The following is an 18,277-nucleotide window of genomic DNA, read 5'->3' as shown; positions in this document are numbered from 1 at the left end:
AATTTCTATCAGAAATTTCTCTTGTTCTTCACTGGCCGCTCGGAGATTCGAACTCGCGACCATCGGAATGGTAGCTGAGAACGGAACCCGCTCATCCAGCGAAGAACTGGGGCTCGTATAAAACAGATATACAGAAGCGATGATGTATGTCGACACCTGATAAAAAGAAGTGACAGGCCGCTTTTTAGTATTTACACAGTTTGCATTTTTTTATTTCTTGTATATTTTTAGAATATACGTATGTTAATCAATTTGTGGTGCATTAATAATGCCTTCATTTGGAAAATTATTAAACGAAATCCACGAGGAAGGCAAGCAATTAGTGAGAAGCACAGGAAAGCATGAAAAGAATGCCAGCCATGCTGCTATATAATTTAATGAAAATTTTTTGATGGAAGGACTTTTCCTGAATAAAATAATAAATAATAGCAAAAGTGAGAGGGAAAATTTCAGTAAAACTTGATAAATTACCTTGTAAATGGCTAATAAAGGATGATATTAGTACATTAATGACATCTTAAAAGTCATGTCAAGTTTACCAGCAAGTTACACTGAAAATGTTGTTGATGTTCAAATTATTGCATTTCGGAATAATAAGCGGTAGGTAAAGTTCAAAATTAAGTCGAGGTCACTCATATCTATTTCAGGTGATAATTCAACTAAAGGATCCCTATCTGTCCAACAGTACCAAAACCTGTTGGAAAAATTATGGAAGAGATATGAAAATGAATTCTGGACATACGGGATTGTAAAATATGGAATATGGAATTCGAAATCAATTTGATTTCGAATTTTGCTCCATGGACGGATGTAAAATTGTTTTCCTTACGAACGACAAAACCGAAATATAACCGTGGAAAGTACGTCAAGATCATCAATACAAGGTCAAGCGATCAGGTTGAGATGGAGAATAATTCAAGTTTTACGAAAATCAGACATTAACAATAATAAATCATTTGAATTAGATATTGGGCACAAAAAAAGAAAACATATTCAAAAGGAAATTCTGCATACCAGAGTCGAATAAATTGACTTCACTTTGCCCCATTACCGCATACAAATTGTTTTTCATTCGGACAGCACCACAGGGAAATATCCAGATTTCAGAAATCCATTAAAATCTACAAAACAAAACATTCAGGGAACTTCTGCGGTTTATTGCTCGTTCTTTAAAATCGGCTATATTTATGGTTTGACCTACTTTTTCTCTTATTAGATAGAACTGTGCTAATCTTTCCTATCCTTACAAGAGAGAGAGAGAGAGAGAGAGAGAGAATACTTTTGCGTTCATGAGATTTCTAACTGAAACATCACCATCAAATCTGCAACTTGCGAAGGATTCTTTGTTCATGGACACTTAGGATTCTAATTGCAATGAATTGTAATGTTTTTTTCTTTTCATTTTACTTTTCATCCTTTACTTTTTGGTCTACTTTTACTTAGTTCAGTAGCTTCTTTAGCCTGAACTTGCTCCAAGCTTCTTTGTTCAAAATTACAATTTTAACTATAAGACTATGCTGGCTTTCCATCACTGAGTTTAATACATGACATTTAGCACAGCCGAGGACACTCAATATAAAAGAGTGCGCCACATGCAAGACCCAATTCCAGTACCGAATCACCACCTGAATCTTTAACTTTCCTTTTATAATATGGTACAAATATTCTACGCTCCTAACATAGCATTTTCCCTCTTTAATAAACTTTAAGGTACAGAATTCAAGGCGCAATGAACCCTTACCAATTTACAACAAGTTAACTATTTTAAACTGGAGAACGCCCTAGAGGATAGAGGAAAACAACATTAGCAGAGTTCAGCTCCCTCACCCCAAAATCCGATAAAATCAGGTCATGAAATCAGCTGGGGCATTAAATGTACAGTATTTGAATTCGCTGAAGGTATTATCTACGTAAACGGAACATGTAGTTACGCATACTTCGTTGTCATTAAACGAACTGTTTTCCATTAAATCTGATATATATATATATATATATATATATATATATATATATATATATATATATATATATATATGTGTGTGTGTGTGTGTGTGTGTGTGTGTGTGTATAACATATATAAATTAAAATGGTTGAAGCTGTTGAAATGAACAGTACGCACGGTGAGAATAGGTCAGAAATGCAAACGCAATGCCAAAAAAGTTAGTGCACGTGAAAGAAAGGATCAAGCGTTTGGTGATGGTTTGGTCATGTGGAGAGAAAGAACGACGTTAAGCTGGTGAAGAGTGCACAGTTCAGGAGGATTATGGAGACGGAGGAGAGGAAATCCGAAACAGGGTTGGATATGTCGCATTAATCAAGTACTGGAAATGAAGAACCTTAATATCTACGAATTACGAGAATGCGTTCAAGACTGTGGTGAGTGGCACAGTGTGTGTGTGTGTGTAAGGTGTTCGATTAGCCTTCTGTGTAGGTGTGAGAACCATAAGGGGGTTGACCAACGATTCAATAGTTAAATTATGAATGTGGCTGTGACTGGGAAACATGTACTGAAAAATTTTATGTATTTGCATTATATATCTAAACACGTGCGTGCACACACACACACACACACACACACACACACACACACACACATATATATATATATATATATATATATATATATATATATATATATATATATATATATATATATGCATGCGTATGTGTGTTCGCTAGCGCTGGTTTATTATATGTATGTTTGTCTGTATGTATGTATGTATGTATATATGTATGATGTATGTATGTATATATATATATATATGTATGTATGTATGTATGTATATATATAAGGGCGTGTGTGGCTTGAACATTCAGCAAGTACATAAAATATACCCTTTTACCCACTGCCAGCATCCCAACAACACCATTGCTATTTTCCTTTATATTCTAGGACGGCACCAGGACAGCGCACCGATGATGAGAAGGCCGTCAAAACAAAACAACATCGTGTCCAAATATTCCTTCAGCGCCGGCAGAAGTTTACGACTGGGTGTGGCCCTATGAAAACGGAGAGTGAAATAAAGGGCAGTAAACATAACCCAAGAATTGAAACGCATAAAATTATAACCCAAACATCAGTGGTTGTGGTGAATGTGGGAATAAAACTTGAAAACAGTTCCACATGTACTGAGCTCAGGCAGAGTGTTTATTTTCCAAAAAACTTACGACAAAATCGATATAAATGAAATAGACACTGGAAATGAATATTATATATATATATATATATATATATATATATATGTATTCTATATATATATATATATATATATATATATATATATATATATATATATATATATATATATATATATATATATATATATATATATATATGAATGAATGAATGAAATACATGTTCATACATATATATATATACCTATATATATATATATATATGTATATATATATATGCATGACATGTTTATATCTACCTATCTATCTATATATATATATATATATATATATATATATATATATATATATATATATATATATATATATATATATATATATATATCTGCGTATATATATATATATATATATATATATATATATATATATATATATATATATATATATATATATATATATATATATATATATATATATATATATATATATATATATATATATATATATATATATATATATATATATATATATATATATATATATACACTTCTATATCTTTTTATATACATATACAGGAACGGGTGCAACGGGTAGGTGATCGCCTGTAGTGGGTCGCTGTCAAGGTAGTGAGCTTGGGGGCTGGCAACTTCAAACTTCATCCCATAACACCAGTAGAGATTCAATAGGTTTAATCTTTCGGTGTCACCCTTGCTTAAGAAGGCATATTTGATACTCAGGAAGAACCTCGGTTCCAGGAGCAAGGTAAAAGGCTTACGGCTGAAAGATTAATTACTGAATTGAAACCAAACAGCAAACTTACAAAGACGCCCCAACTCTACATCCAAACCGACCCTCATAATATTGGGAAACCAGCTTTATTGGCAACATTTCCTTACATATGTGAAACCTTCACAACAACGACTGTCTTTTTGACATCACAGGTTCCACGTTCTGAATACGAAAATGTAATGTTACCAAAGTACTGTAAATTAAAAAGTGGAACATGGAACGAGATTGCCTAATCAACAGACTTGGTTTTGCTGGGGTTTCAGCTCAAGGCATAACTGCCTGCATCACTTAGGATCCGATACAATCTCCGTCACTATCAGCAGTCGTGTACTTTCCTCTGGGAGTAGTGAATAAGTGCAAACGGAGTTACATTACTGGCATATTGTACGCAATTACTCTGTGCCAATAACCATGCCACAAGTGAAGAATCAAGAAAACTAGGCCCCAAAACATTACCCTGTAGAACATCAGGCATGATATTTTCTGGGTCGTTAAGATACCACCACTTAAAAAAAAAGTCTTTAGCGAAGTACTAAAAAATCTGTATTATCTACGTTACATAGCTTATGTATAAGAAACTTGATGTTCAATTAAGTTAAAAGCAGCCATAAAATTCAAGAGAACAAGGCTGGATAACCTGGATTCATACCCAGAGCCAAGGCTGTCTTAAATTTATGTAGTTAACCTAGACTGGCCTCAAAAGTACTAAGTAGTTTTCCCATATCAATACTGGCATTCAAACAAAGGAATAGATTGAAGGTTAACAGAGTGGGGCTTCAAGGTAAACTTTCCTGCAATCACAGAGAGAAAAGTTGTTGGACTTAAGAGCTTAAATTATTGACAAAAACACTTATACTACTATTCAAGTGCAGATCGTTAATACTTGGTGAAACCCAATATATCTAAACCAGTGAAGGAGTGGGCGTATCATCCAAGCAATCATGTTGACAAAAGATTAAAGTCTTTGAAAGTTTCAGCATCAGTCGAGACAAGGGGAAAAAGTCGAAGAGATGCCTTCAGGCTCGACAGCCAGGGAAGAGAGAACGAGAGAGAGACTCCTTTATATCTGGACGACAGCCTCCGGGAGAGACGCACGCAGCATGTCTGCTTTCTTCCTCAACCTACTACGCCCTGAAGGCTCTTGTCTTCCCACCCCCCAACCCCCTCTCACCCACAACCTCTTGCCTAACTTGTCCTAAGTTTGCTTCAAGTAGAACTCTTTCGAGGTTCTATCAAAATGCTATATACCCTTTGGGAAATTTTATAATAGCGTGTGTAATAACGATTTCATGAGAGAGAGAGAGAGAGAGAGAGAGAGAGAGTTGACGTTACGGGCGAAATTGATCTAGAGATCGTTTACCCACACCGTTGAGCACCATCATCACCAGCCAAGGTTGGTAATTACATGCTGTTAAATCTCATCACCTCTCCCCAATCAAATGCTTCCACAGAGCGGTAAGGTCCAATTGATGTTAGTATATGGAAAAGCAAGGGAGAGAGAGAGAGAGAGAGAGAGAGAGAGAGAGAGAGAGAGAGAGAGAAGGAGTTAGAAGGGGTCGGGCATACTACCTAACTTGCTTGATAACTTTTCGTATCCATCTTTTGATCCAGTCAGATCCAGGTTTTTGATCTCTTAAGTGGGAATAACCTCCAGGAAATGCCGTATATGTGAAGATGTCTCACAATCAATGTGAGAGAGAGAGAGAGAGAGAGAGAGAGAGAGAGAGAGAGAGAGAGAGAGAGAGACACTTAAGAGTCCTTTCCTGACAAAGATACACTGTAAAGAAATACACATTGTTCATGTAGACAACATTTTTCTTAAAACTGCAAAAAAAGTGCGAGGTGTAGAAAAGTTTGAGTGCATTTTCAAGACCCTAACGAACCTAAAATAGAATAATCGACCTAAAATGGCTTAAAACAGAAAATTTGGAGATACTTTCTCTGACCTTTTTTATCTACATTAACTGACCTGACTGGGCCTTACACCTTAAGGAAACAATAGGTTCCATAATGTCTGAGCAATAATTCATTCTACAACCCATATAACAAGAATGCTGGAGATAAAAACCATGACACCAGGATATAAAACGAATAAAGGAAGATATAACACCAACAAACCTGGAAAAGAAGTCATTTATCCGTCCCTTCAAAAGCATCGCTGACAAAACGTGAATGAAAAGCAAATATAAATCCCCGATCCGCTGTTTTATTGAAGTTTCCATTTTTGCTATGACATAGGCAAAGAAACTAACTCTGCTCATCATGTGGATGGGTGACTGTCACTGAACGCCTAAACGCACTGGCATATCACCTGCAGTCAAATGCGCAGCAAGAGGCTAGCAACATCGCTCCTAGAACTGAAAGACCTCGAACCGAATAATAATAATAATGATAATAATAATAATTTGTGGTGAAACCCACAACTAGTTTACTGGCAGCACGTGAACACGATAAATGGGCAGGCTTTTGAAAGTTCCGCGTAGAGATTCCAATACAACTCTAACAAAAACCCTTGTGGAAGTTAATAACAGTAACAACGAACCTAAATACAACTGAGGAAAAGATTACAGAAGACGTGAAGTTCTTAAATCCACCCAAAAAGCCAGGCAGCCAAAACTTTTCACCCTCCTTAGAACTCGCAAACCAGCGTTCCTATAGTAACAGCCAATTACTGTTCGGGAATTAGAACTATTTCTCTCTCGACTAACAAATGGAGACATCTGGTTTCCGTTCACTGACACAGAGTCTTCCTAAGTCAATAAAAGTATCGACGAACTTGGCAGATTAATTCTGGATGACTAAGAAGAACCTCGTTAATAGGTTTAAAGACGCTTAACATAAGCGCGCTCACGGAAGAGAACCCGCTTTATGTCCGCTGTGTAGACATACTGTAAATGTATGGAGTTTGTATAGTACATACATATATATACACACATATATATATATAATGTATTATATATACATACACATATATATGTGTATGTATATGTATCTATCTATCTATATATATATGTATATATATACAAACAATCTACCGATCACTTTTTACCGGATACGTTTGTAGTATAATTAAGTTTTAATTATACTATAAACTACACTGTGTAGTCCTTTAATTGACATCGGCGTCAATGACCATAGAAGTCACGACGCCTGATAACTTAAATCATTCATTCATTCACATTCTGGAAACGCTGGACTCTAATCAGCCTCGATCCAATGAAGAGATAAATGAAGATATTCCGGTGCCCGGCCGGGATTCCATCTCGGGTTCGGGGTATCAGAACAAAGTAACGAAAATTTCGAGATTGAATCCCGGCCGGGCATCAGAATATCTTTTTTTATCTCTTTATTTGGATCGAGGCTTAGGAGTGACAAGTGTCTCCAAAATGTGAAGAAATCGAGAAGTTAAGATGGTATTGTGATTAATAAAAACTACATATATTAATGTATATAAATAAATATGCATACATACATACACATACATAGATACATACAGAACGTATATAAATATATATATATATATATATATATATATATATATATATATATATATATATATATATATAATTTTATTCTTAATGCATCAAAGTAATTAAAGCGAAATATCACTGAAGGTATAGCAACTACAAAAATAATTACGTAATTAATTATAACATCGCGCCGGAAAAAGAATAAATCATTTCCCGACGTTCATTCGGCAAAACATTAATATTCCGTAATCCTTCTCTGGCACGGTACGTTCTTTTCCGGTTTCTGAAATTCACCAAATTTGACAAACAAAAATCTGTAGACTTTCAACAGATACGTTTAAGGATATTAAAAAAAAATCGGTAAAAAATAAATACAGTGCGTATGCAGTACACATATACAGTAGATATATATAATGCACATATGCAGATAAACATATTGGAGATCATTTTTTTACTCGAAGAAAAAGCTAGAATAATTTAATTTCACTTCCCAATATGAACTTCATAAGGAGCATTCCAATAGCATTGACAAAGCAATACTTATTTCCTCGCAACCCTCGCCTAATCTCTATCTGAAAACAATACGACTGATGATGTGTTGTGGAAACCGTTACGCCACTAATAGAGAACTCCGACAACTTACTCCCGCCAAGATGGGTTCGTGAAACATGATGGGCACAACGATCCTAGCTAGATTTACTGACGGTTAAAGTACAGGCCTAATAAAGTCATTAACCTTGGTGTCATCTGAAAGGGTTTCATAAGTGAAGTATACATACTGAATACGAAATCATGGGCGACGTTAGAAATAGTGTACAAAATCTAAGGTATTTTCAGTTGCAATTTTACTTTTTGGCATAATCATTCCTTATTGAGAAAAAACTGAGAGAACAAACTGTTGGTTACATACGCGGAACAGACGTATGATCGCCCTATTTACACATCTACGCATGGTGTTGTACATTTGCAACAAGTCTGACTAAAATGCCTTCAACTATATAACAAAAACTGAGATGAGAAGCCAAGCATAGCATGTGAACTGGACATACAGTCGTACACAGAGAGGGAAAAGGCACTGTGACCTGACTTTCCCCGAAAGGAGACTAGTGACCAATAATTATCGTAACATTGCACGTGCAAAAGACACTATTTTACGACTTGCTTGTTCGCGAAAGAAATGAAAACATTAACAGTAATTAGTAATCATTTGCACAGGGTAACATCTTGTTTTCTAAAATGCCTCAAAAATCGAAACAAGGACTTCAATGAACTCAAATATTAACAAGTAAAAAATGCGCCGAAGTTTCTTCGGCGCAATCTATTTTTCTGTACAGCGTATAATCAAGGCCACCGAAAATAGATCAATCTTTCGGTGGTCTCGGTAATATTTGCTATGAGCAGCCACAACCCCATGAATCTTTCAGCCACGGCCCGAGGTGGCCTGTCCTATATCGTTGCCAGACGCTCGATAATGGCTAACTTAACATTAAATAAAATAAAAACTACTGAGGCTAAAGGACAGCAATTTGGTGTTTGTTGACTGGAGGGTGGATGACCAACATACCAATTTGCAGCCCTCTAGCCTCAGTAGTTTTTATTATCTGAGGGCGGACAGAAAAGTGTGGATGGACAGACAAAGCCATCTGAATAGCTTTCTTTTACAGAACACTAAAAAAAAGAATATTCAAGTTCAAGAAGACTTTGCTACTTCGATACACTATTAAATTAATAAGAATGAATCTCCCTAAATGAAACCAACAAAAACCTACAACTCCTTTCTAGGTTAAGACTATAGAAAGACCTCTCGTTATGTTACTGATGTTGATGCCCGTAAGGTTAAAAGAGGCTATAATGCTGCTTCAAAGCGAAATGCTTGTCTGTTAACAGGATTATACAGAGAACTCTGTGGATTTTTACGAAAATTCCACCACAAGTACAGTAGGTCTTGTGACTGGCAACAGATGTTAAGATTTTGGGAGACATGTGTAAAATTCTGGGGAGAAATGACCTTTTGGCGAGTAGCTTTCTAAACCCTGCTCGAAGTTTGCAGTCTCCGAGCCCTATCTCATTGCGACTTTTTCTAACTTGAAGCCACTGATGTCAGTAGAAGCTTAATCTACATGTTAATGGCCTTTTAGGCTTGTTCCATACCAATGTGGTAATAGTGATTTACAAAAACCCCATAATCACATGAGTCAGTAGAATGGTGAAAAGAATCCACACGGACATTAATAAATATATAAAAAAATATACACATACGTGTGGTTCTCACCAGTAAATAATAAGCTGACCTTTCCACTTAACTCGCTATGAGGGAGAGAGAGAGAGAGAGAGAGAGAGAGAGAGAGAGAGAGAGAGAGAGAGAGAGAGCAGCAGTTAAGTATATCTTAGTTTAACCAGACCACTGAGCTGATTAACAGCTCTCTAAGCTGGCCCGAAGGATTAAATTTATTTTACGTGGCTAAGAACCAATTGGTTATCTAGCAACCAGGACCTACAACTTACTGTGGAATCGAACCATATTATGGCGAAAATGAATTTCTATCACCAGAAATAATTCTCTCTTATTCTTCACCAGGTATTCAGACTCGCGGCCAGCAGAGTTGAGAGCCAGAACCCACTGGACCAGCAGAAGAGAGAGAGAGAGAAGAGGAACCACTGGCCCAAGGAGCTAAGACTAGATCTTATACTAATCCCGATAGTCTGTGCTAGTCCAATAATCTTTGACTTAAATCTTCAGAGTTAATAATATCATTCGATATCAACTTCACATGGTTATCTCTCATCGAAATTGTTCAGTTTCTTGCAGTAAGAGTTGAGAGTTATGCCCGTTTTATCTTAAATTCTGGCAATGTTAAACAAAATAGACCTTCCACATTTAAGAAAAAAAAAATCCTCAGCTCTGCCTCGAGCAACAGCAGTGTAACGAAGGTCGAATACCACAAAGAACAACGGTGTTTTTCTGAAGAAGGGGGAATTTCGAAAAATTAAAATGAACATTTGACAAAATGTTTCTACTTTCTGAAGAAAGATTCGACCGGACAGGGAGCCTTGCCAATATTACGTTGATTAATCTCGACAACTGTTATTGGAAATATCTCAGATTTCTTCATACATCAAGTGTCATTCCGGAGAAAAGCAAAAATTCCTTCACTATACACTGTGATGTCATCTTAGCGTCAATGGATGCCCATGAATAAAAATGAAATCTCAGAGAAAAGTGCTCGTGAACATCGATCGTCACTTACCAAGAACCCCCAGGAATGAATACAAGTATCCTAAGAACTTTGAAAATTACACCATTATGAAAGCCATCTTAATAACCTATGGCAGGCTTCTTCCAACTGCGTTTTCTTCACGAAGAGTATTTCATTTCCCACCATGTATCTAGTAACTTAATATTAACGTCATAAGGCGTTATGAATTGAATATAAAATTTAGGCCAAAGGCCAAGCACTGGGACCTATAAGGTCATTCAGGCTGAAACGGAAACTGACAGTGAAAAGTTTTAAAGGTGCAACGGTAGGGAAACCTCGCAGTTGCACTATGAATCAATTGTTAAGAGAGAGAGTGGAAAGCAAGATGGAAGAAAGAGAATATGAGAGGAGGTACAGTAAAAAGAAACGAAAGGGATTGCAGCTAGGGGCCGAAGGCACGCTGCAAAGAATCTTAAGTAATGCCTACGGTGTACCGCACGAGGTGCACTGACGGCACTTTCCCCTCCCACGGAGATAAGGCGTTATGAAACGATCTTATTTTCTTGTACAGTCTACCGTTTGACGCAGCGAACCGCTTACAGCATCATCATCTGCATTTTTGGGGGAAATGTTACATCCAGTACTGAGGAGAAAACTACCGACGGTATCAAATTGTATCAATGTAGCTGGATGAGGTTACGCATCTACATTTTCCTCAAGTCATAAGTGTTCTTGTACCGAGCGGTAAATTATTCTGAGACTGATAATGCCATAATTGCCTTATCTCAACCAGGTGTCTTTTTCGGTGATAGGGTGATCTAATAGCTGCTTTACTAATTTATCCTTATTCTCTCTCTCTCTCTCTCTCTCACACACAATATGTATATATATATATTATAAATATATATATGTGTGTGTGTTTGATATATATATATATATATATATATATATATATATATATATATATATATATATATATATATATATATATATATATATATATATATATATATAATATATATATATATATATATATATATATATATATATATATATATATATATATATATATATATATATATATATATATATATACACGCTGTTATTTTTTGCCATTGCTTTTTAGCTTAAATTTCTGTCATTCTTTACGTCTCGATTTTTTTACTTTCGGTGTGTTTTTAACTTTGAAAGGTTGGTCGTGTGTTGCTAATGTTTTCAAGTGTATTTTTATGAGTGCATAACTTTTCGTTTTTAATACATGTATATTGGTATTTTGTTTATAATTTTGTCGATATATCTTTATTTTTTTAATTATTTGTCTATTTTTGTACTTTTAACCTCAAAATTTTAATCAAGTTTGAGTGAAAGTTAAGTCTATGAGTTGTGATTTTATTGTTGTGTTTCTACTTTCAACTACTGGATCTTATAATCAGCTCTGATGTTATATTAAAATATTATATTTTAATCTGTAGAATATCCGCGAAGATGTGACGAAAAGTATGGAAAAAACAAAATGCAAAGCTAATCGTATTCCTCCCCTTATCCGTTTGACTGTATGGATAAACATCTTGCTCGTCTGACCTGTTGTACGTATGTATGTATGTACGTACGTATGTATGTATACACACATATATACTGTACATAATCGACTGAAGTTAAATGTTAAGTCAAGGTACTTTTGTACACTGGGTTTTAGCTATCTTGCCCTTTAGTTCATTCTTATTACAGTCTGATGGATATCATATAGTTTCCACAGGAGATGACATACTAATACTGACATCACCTAACCCTAGTGCTAAACTACTGACGGTGTGAAAACACTGCACTATCTGTTATGTTATATTTGACAAGTAAATACACAAAAGTTTATTATAATGGATACATTATAAACTTCAACATTGCACACGCTGTTAGATCTTTTCAACATTCAACCCTTACTGAAAATTAATTGTATACTCTTACTCCGTCTATTATTTCGCATTGCTTTAATGCGAATGAAATCCTACGTACCACTCACATTTAATGAGAGAGAGAGAGAGAGAGAGATTATCCATAGGTAAACGTGCTTTATATAAGTGACCTCTTAATAAGCTGAACCATACGCATCGCCCTCTATAAACCTCCCTTTTACATAACAACACCATCCTGGCATCCTGGCATGGCGAGGGCACAACGATGTACAAGGGTCTCTGTTTATTGGTGCATCTGCACGTGTCTGAGGGCACAGGCACTCACTGAGATATGGGAACACAGTCATTATTTGAGTGATTCCCTCGAGTCTGACAGCAAGAACTAGCACATTTAAAGCCTCTGTCGCCAACGACGTATATGCTTAACAGTGAAGAAACGTATTACTGCTGTGTATATTGTTTTAATGCCTCGATTTCCTAGCAAAAGGAGAGAAAGAAGATGGTGAAGAGGAACATATAAACAAAAATAAGTCTGACCTTGTATTGTCATAATCAATCTAACGAAAGCATCAGAAGTCAAAAGTGATACCAGTCCAAAGGCAAATGGTTTATATACTCTTCACATACCCCACAGGAATGTCCATCAGTATTTTAAACAACAACTTGAAATAACTAGGTAAACGATCAAATGAATTTCTTTGGTAACATCCTAAATCAGTGGCACCCTAAACAAGTAAAGAATGCGCCGAAGTTTCTTCGGCGCAACAGAGTTTTCTGTACATCGTATAATCAACGGTCACCGAAAATATACTTATCTTTCGGTGGTCTCGGTATAATGCTGTGTGAGCCGCGGCTCATGGAACTTTAACCGCGGCCCGGTGGTGGCCTATCCTACAGCGATGCCAGAAGCACGAAAATGGCTGACTTTAACTTTAAATAAAATAAAAACTGCTGAGGCTAGAGGGCAGCAATTTGGTATGTTTGATGATTGGGGGGCGATGATCAACATAATAATTTGCAGCCCTTTAGCCTCGGTAGTTCTGAAGATCTGCGGGCGGACAGAAAAAGTGCGGACAGAAAAAAGTGCGGACGGACAGACAGAAAACTAAAAATGACCTACTCAAACTTGCCTCCCATCATTTTCATTCTACTGTAAACAAACCATAACACCATAATTTACAAAACGCTATGGGATGTCAGCCTACAGCTACAGTGAGAACCACTCTCCAAATTCAAACCAATGTCCTCAACATCACATGTTATAAGTTATAAATACAAATTAGTAACGCAATCACTAAACACCTAACAGCAATCCCTTCAGAGATAACCAGCATAATGTTACACAAAAGGGCTCTACAGATGTTGAATCATATAACAAACGGTCACAAGCAGCGAATTGACGCAGTATATCCTGGTTTTGCTAAACCTTTCGAAATACTTTATCATCAATTTCCTAAGTGTAACATTGTAAAATAAGGGGAGAGTCAGGCGGGTTGTAGGAGTTTCAGAAATATAAGGAGGGACATGTGGGTTCGCAGTAGTTCCAGCCACTGTCCACTTACACCCTAATTTACGGATAAAATCAGCTCCATCTCCATCAAGCCCAGCCAAAGCTAGCGATTTCAAAACGAATAGTACAAAACGGGTCCTTACTATGCAGACAGATAAAAATCTGTCATTAATGTAGACTTCCAATATCTTGATGCGTAACTGAAACAAAATTACATAGTAGTCATAGTGAAACGCAGTAAACAGTCGACAGGGGCGGGAAGGGTGGGGGGCGCGCCCTCACAGAAACTATTTCGGAAATACATATTAATAGACTGCGAATATCTTGAAAGCCACTGATTAGATCAACCACAGATTATTATTAGAGCCCCATGAAAATACTCAAAAGACCATGTTCACCACAGACATGGGCCTAAAACATCATTAAAACTGTTTCAAATTAGTTAATATTTTTTAACCCTAAACTTCAGTATAATTCTAAACATATGTCCGGTACTTTCGAACACAACCAGCAAAGATTTATCCTTCTCTGTAATTTGCCCTCACATCCTGTAATCTGTGGAAGTGTACGCAGTTCTGTGTGCATGTCAGTCATCGTAAGTCAACAGAAAGATGTGATGTTATTGGCTACTTCCTTACAGTAACTCATGCCCAATTCTAACAACATGACACGTCCTTCAGTCCCCAGTTCCAAGTCTAACCGAATCTAAATTATACAGGACGACCTCGATGAAGAATGTCTTGACCGGCAACAACTGTACAGTAAAATTTCTCTCTCTCCCATCTTACTTATTTGTATTCAAATAAGAAAATCTATTGAGCGCTCCTTAAAGATGCTGAATGGTTATTATTATTTTAGAAAAGAAAGCGTCACAGGCCTCAATTAAACTCGAAGATCTCTGCGGTGATTCCTTTATTCGTCCCACACCCATTTGTAACAAAACTATTCGCATATTAATTATAACAACATTAACAATGTTGAGGAGAGAAACAAACGCAAAAGACTCGATATTTCTAGGCAAATAAATCAATAAACTCTGTGACGTGCAGAGATCAAGTGAGTGCAGTGTGATTCGAAGTCGTTTCTTTAAATATTGTCCCCAAGAGAATTCACGTCCATCAACAGATCCCCCACCAGTCAGCCACCCTTCGTCGCCCTGACACACACATACAATGCTAGAATGTCAGTTCCCTATATAAGGTTCCCTCCGTTTAAAAATACTCATTTGGTTGGCAACCATATCATTCAACCTAACTGGCGTTACCGAGACCCACTTCTGATTTCAATTTCATTATTCCCAAAATGTCAGTGTCTCTTTTTTCATAATTAACAACCTGCTCAACCCCCTCTTCTCTTTCTCTTTCTCAGGCCTCGACGAGGTGATTCTCCCCCCAGCGTGATGAAATCATTCAGATATTCTCTCTCTCTCTCTCTCTCTGTGGACATACGTGAATGGTTTTCAAAATAAAGCAGCATGAATAGTTGGAGGAATAAAAAACAAAACTGGAAGGTACGATCAAAATAAATATATTAACATAAACTAAAAATAACACATTTATATCGAATTCAATATACCTTGGGGAATAACTTACACCTAAAGAAAATCCTTTGTAAGTGTTCCCACTATAACTAGGATTCGAACCTACGCCTTTCCAATTTGATTCCTGGCAAGGATAGGTGCACTTTATATAAATCCGTTGTTAAGGTGGTATTTGAGGCTTAATATTTAAAGCATAAACATCCTGTGAAATTACTTTTCTAAATAAAAGTTTATGTCTTTCACCTACACAGAAGGCATCAACAGGCCGGTCAACCACCTACAAACACACACACTGCAACATTCACCTCTGATCTTGAGCGCACTATCGCATATCATTATATATATATATATATATATATATATATATATATATATATATATATATATATATATATATTATATATATATATAATATATATATATATATATATACATATATATATACATATATATATATATACATATATATATATATATATATATATATATATATATATATATATATATATGAGAGAGAGAGAGAGAGAGAGAGAGAGAGAGAGAGAGAGAGAGAGGGCTAGCAATCTCATCACATAAATGCTTCCTAAGACACGGAAGGCCAGCACATTTTTGGCGCCACCCCCTCTAGGGGAAGAGGAGTAGGTATGCATGTATGTGTGCATACTGTATGTGTGTGTGTGTATGTATATATTGAAATTCGTCACATACAACAAAACAGTAATGTAACAAAAAGATCATGTAAAAATTGAGTCTGTTCTCGTTTTGGGGATAACGTTGTCATTCATGAAAATACTACCAAAGAGTAACAGAAACCGAAAAAAAACTAATGTTAGTTACCCTGACTGCATTGATCTTGGTGCTAAATTAGTTTCACAAATAGTTAGCAAGTCCACAATGAAAGTAAACTGGGACTTGTAATACAAAATTATCTCTCTCTCTCTCTCTCTCTCTCTCTCTCTCTCTCTCTCTCTCTCTCTCTCTCTCACGCTGTCTTAGCCCAGTACTGTGCCTGAAAACCGTCAATGAGCCGAACGGCAAGGAAGGCAAGTTTTTTTCCCCTCATCAAGCCTTGCAACCTTTGCTTCCCCTCACTGCACGTGTGTTACTCGTGGAAGCCATTCGCCAACATAAAATGAAATGAATTGGTTCTTTTTATTTCTACACTTCAAATTACTGAAAAATGACTTTCAAAATATGAAGGAACAATCCATACACTCCTAGAATAATTAACATAAACACCCACGTGCAATTTACTGAAAAAAAATAATGGGGGGCAAGAGCAGCATTATTTGCATTCCAAACAAATCACAAAAGAATCATGACAACAAAGAAATATTGACTTGCAGGTGAAGACTGCTATCAAGAATTCCCATGTCAGGCGTTTGTAAACTTGCCATCTGAATTCGCAGATAACTTATTTTATTAATGACCCGACCCCCGGGACAAGGGATTGGAATGCGAACTGCAGCTGCCAAAATATTCCCCTCATACCTTTTGACACAGAAGACTTACCTTTGAACCGCCTCCCCAAGGTAAACACAATCTAGAAATAGATCACCGAAGTTTCTGCCTATAAGAAGGGATAACGTTTTTTTACGGTACGTCAAACTTCAGCGAAGCAATTATAACGAACTCACTCAATGCAAAACGATGGAGAAAGATACTGAGGCAAGATGGCCCCACCTTTCGTTCACTCTCGAGAAAAAACTGCGGGGTGAGTCAGAAACAGCGAATGAGAACGAGGTAAGCGAGGGAGAGAGGGACAGAGACACTGTAAGAGAACTCCGTGCTTCTCGGACCGTGTCTACCACCAGACTAATACTGCTAGCCTGCTAGGCCGACCGCTGTGCCACTGAGGAGGAGGCGGAGGAGGAGGAGGAGGAGGAGGAGGAGGAGGAGGTGGAAGAGGAGGAGTGAGACGACCGCTGGCACCTCGTTCTACCTCGGACGAAAAACTCCCTCGCAAAAAGCCCTGTCATTCAGGTTCATTCGCATTCTTGATCTTCCCACCTTCCACCATAGATTCCTCAAGCGTTTTGCAGTGGTATAATTTAAATTTATTCTTATGGTGCGTCTTAACAGCGTCACCCCAAGACGTTAGATAATCTAAAGCTCGGGTGTTTATAACTTGGCACCACAACAGTGTCACTCGCGTTTTAGTTGTCGACTCGTGTTTTCATAGTGACATAACGTCTCGGCAGACAAGACGAATAGGATTATGAGGCTATTTTGACTTCTGCATCTTTAGACTGCTCGTAAAAAATATATCTTTAAACAAACATCTTAACACCAAACAGTGAATCTTTATCAATACAAAATTAAATCACAATACAACTTGTCTCGTTATATAATCAAAATCATTTTGTACCCTATTAAAGGTAGGATACCAAATAGAAATAAATTAACATTTACAGTGTATCTTCCAATATTGACTTCAATATTTTAAGTATCACCTAATTGCTATAAAGGAATATATTAATTACTGCATAGTAACATGAACTTCCAATTACCGATTCGAAAAAGAGCCAACATTTCGTTTATATTACCTGCTTATTAAACAGATGGAACACCCTGAAAAAAAAATTTGATGGACCTGTAAGTGTATGTATGCATGTATGTACATGTATATGTGTATGTGTGTATATATGTATATATCATATATATACATATTATATATATATATATATATATATATATATATATATATATATATATATATAGGTATA

General features: G+C 36.4%; 1 protein-coding gene across 4 annotated transcripts in view; it reads right to left on the bottom strand.

Moving 5' to 3' along the window:
• Nucleotides 1–17,589, bottom strand: part of LOC136835960 (spondin-1-like) — a 940,271-nt gene extending 922,682 nt beyond the window's left edge. Inside the window, exon 1 of one of the 4 annotated variants that reach the window (XM_067099863.1) lies at nt 17,064–17,589. The gene's annotated coding sequence lies outside the window, so the exon portion shown is untranslated. The remainder of the gene's footprint in view (nt 1–17,063) is intronic. The other 3 variants (XM_067099861.1, XM_067099862.1, XM_067099860.1) reach the window with 3 other exon arrangements.
• Between the last annotated feature and the right edge of the window lie 688 nt (nt 17,590–18,277).

The sequence above is a fragment of the Macrobrachium rosenbergii genome, chromosome 55, assembly GCF_040412425.1.
Source record: "Macrobrachium rosenbergii isolate ZJJX-2024 chromosome 55, ASM4041242v1, whole genome shotgun sequence".
NCBI lineage: Eukaryota > Metazoa > Arthropoda > Malacostraca > Decapoda > Palaemonidae > Macrobrachium > Macrobrachium rosenbergii.
The sequence above is the reverse complement of the archived record's forward strand: the minus strand, read 5'-3'. Positions and strand labels throughout refer to the sequence as shown.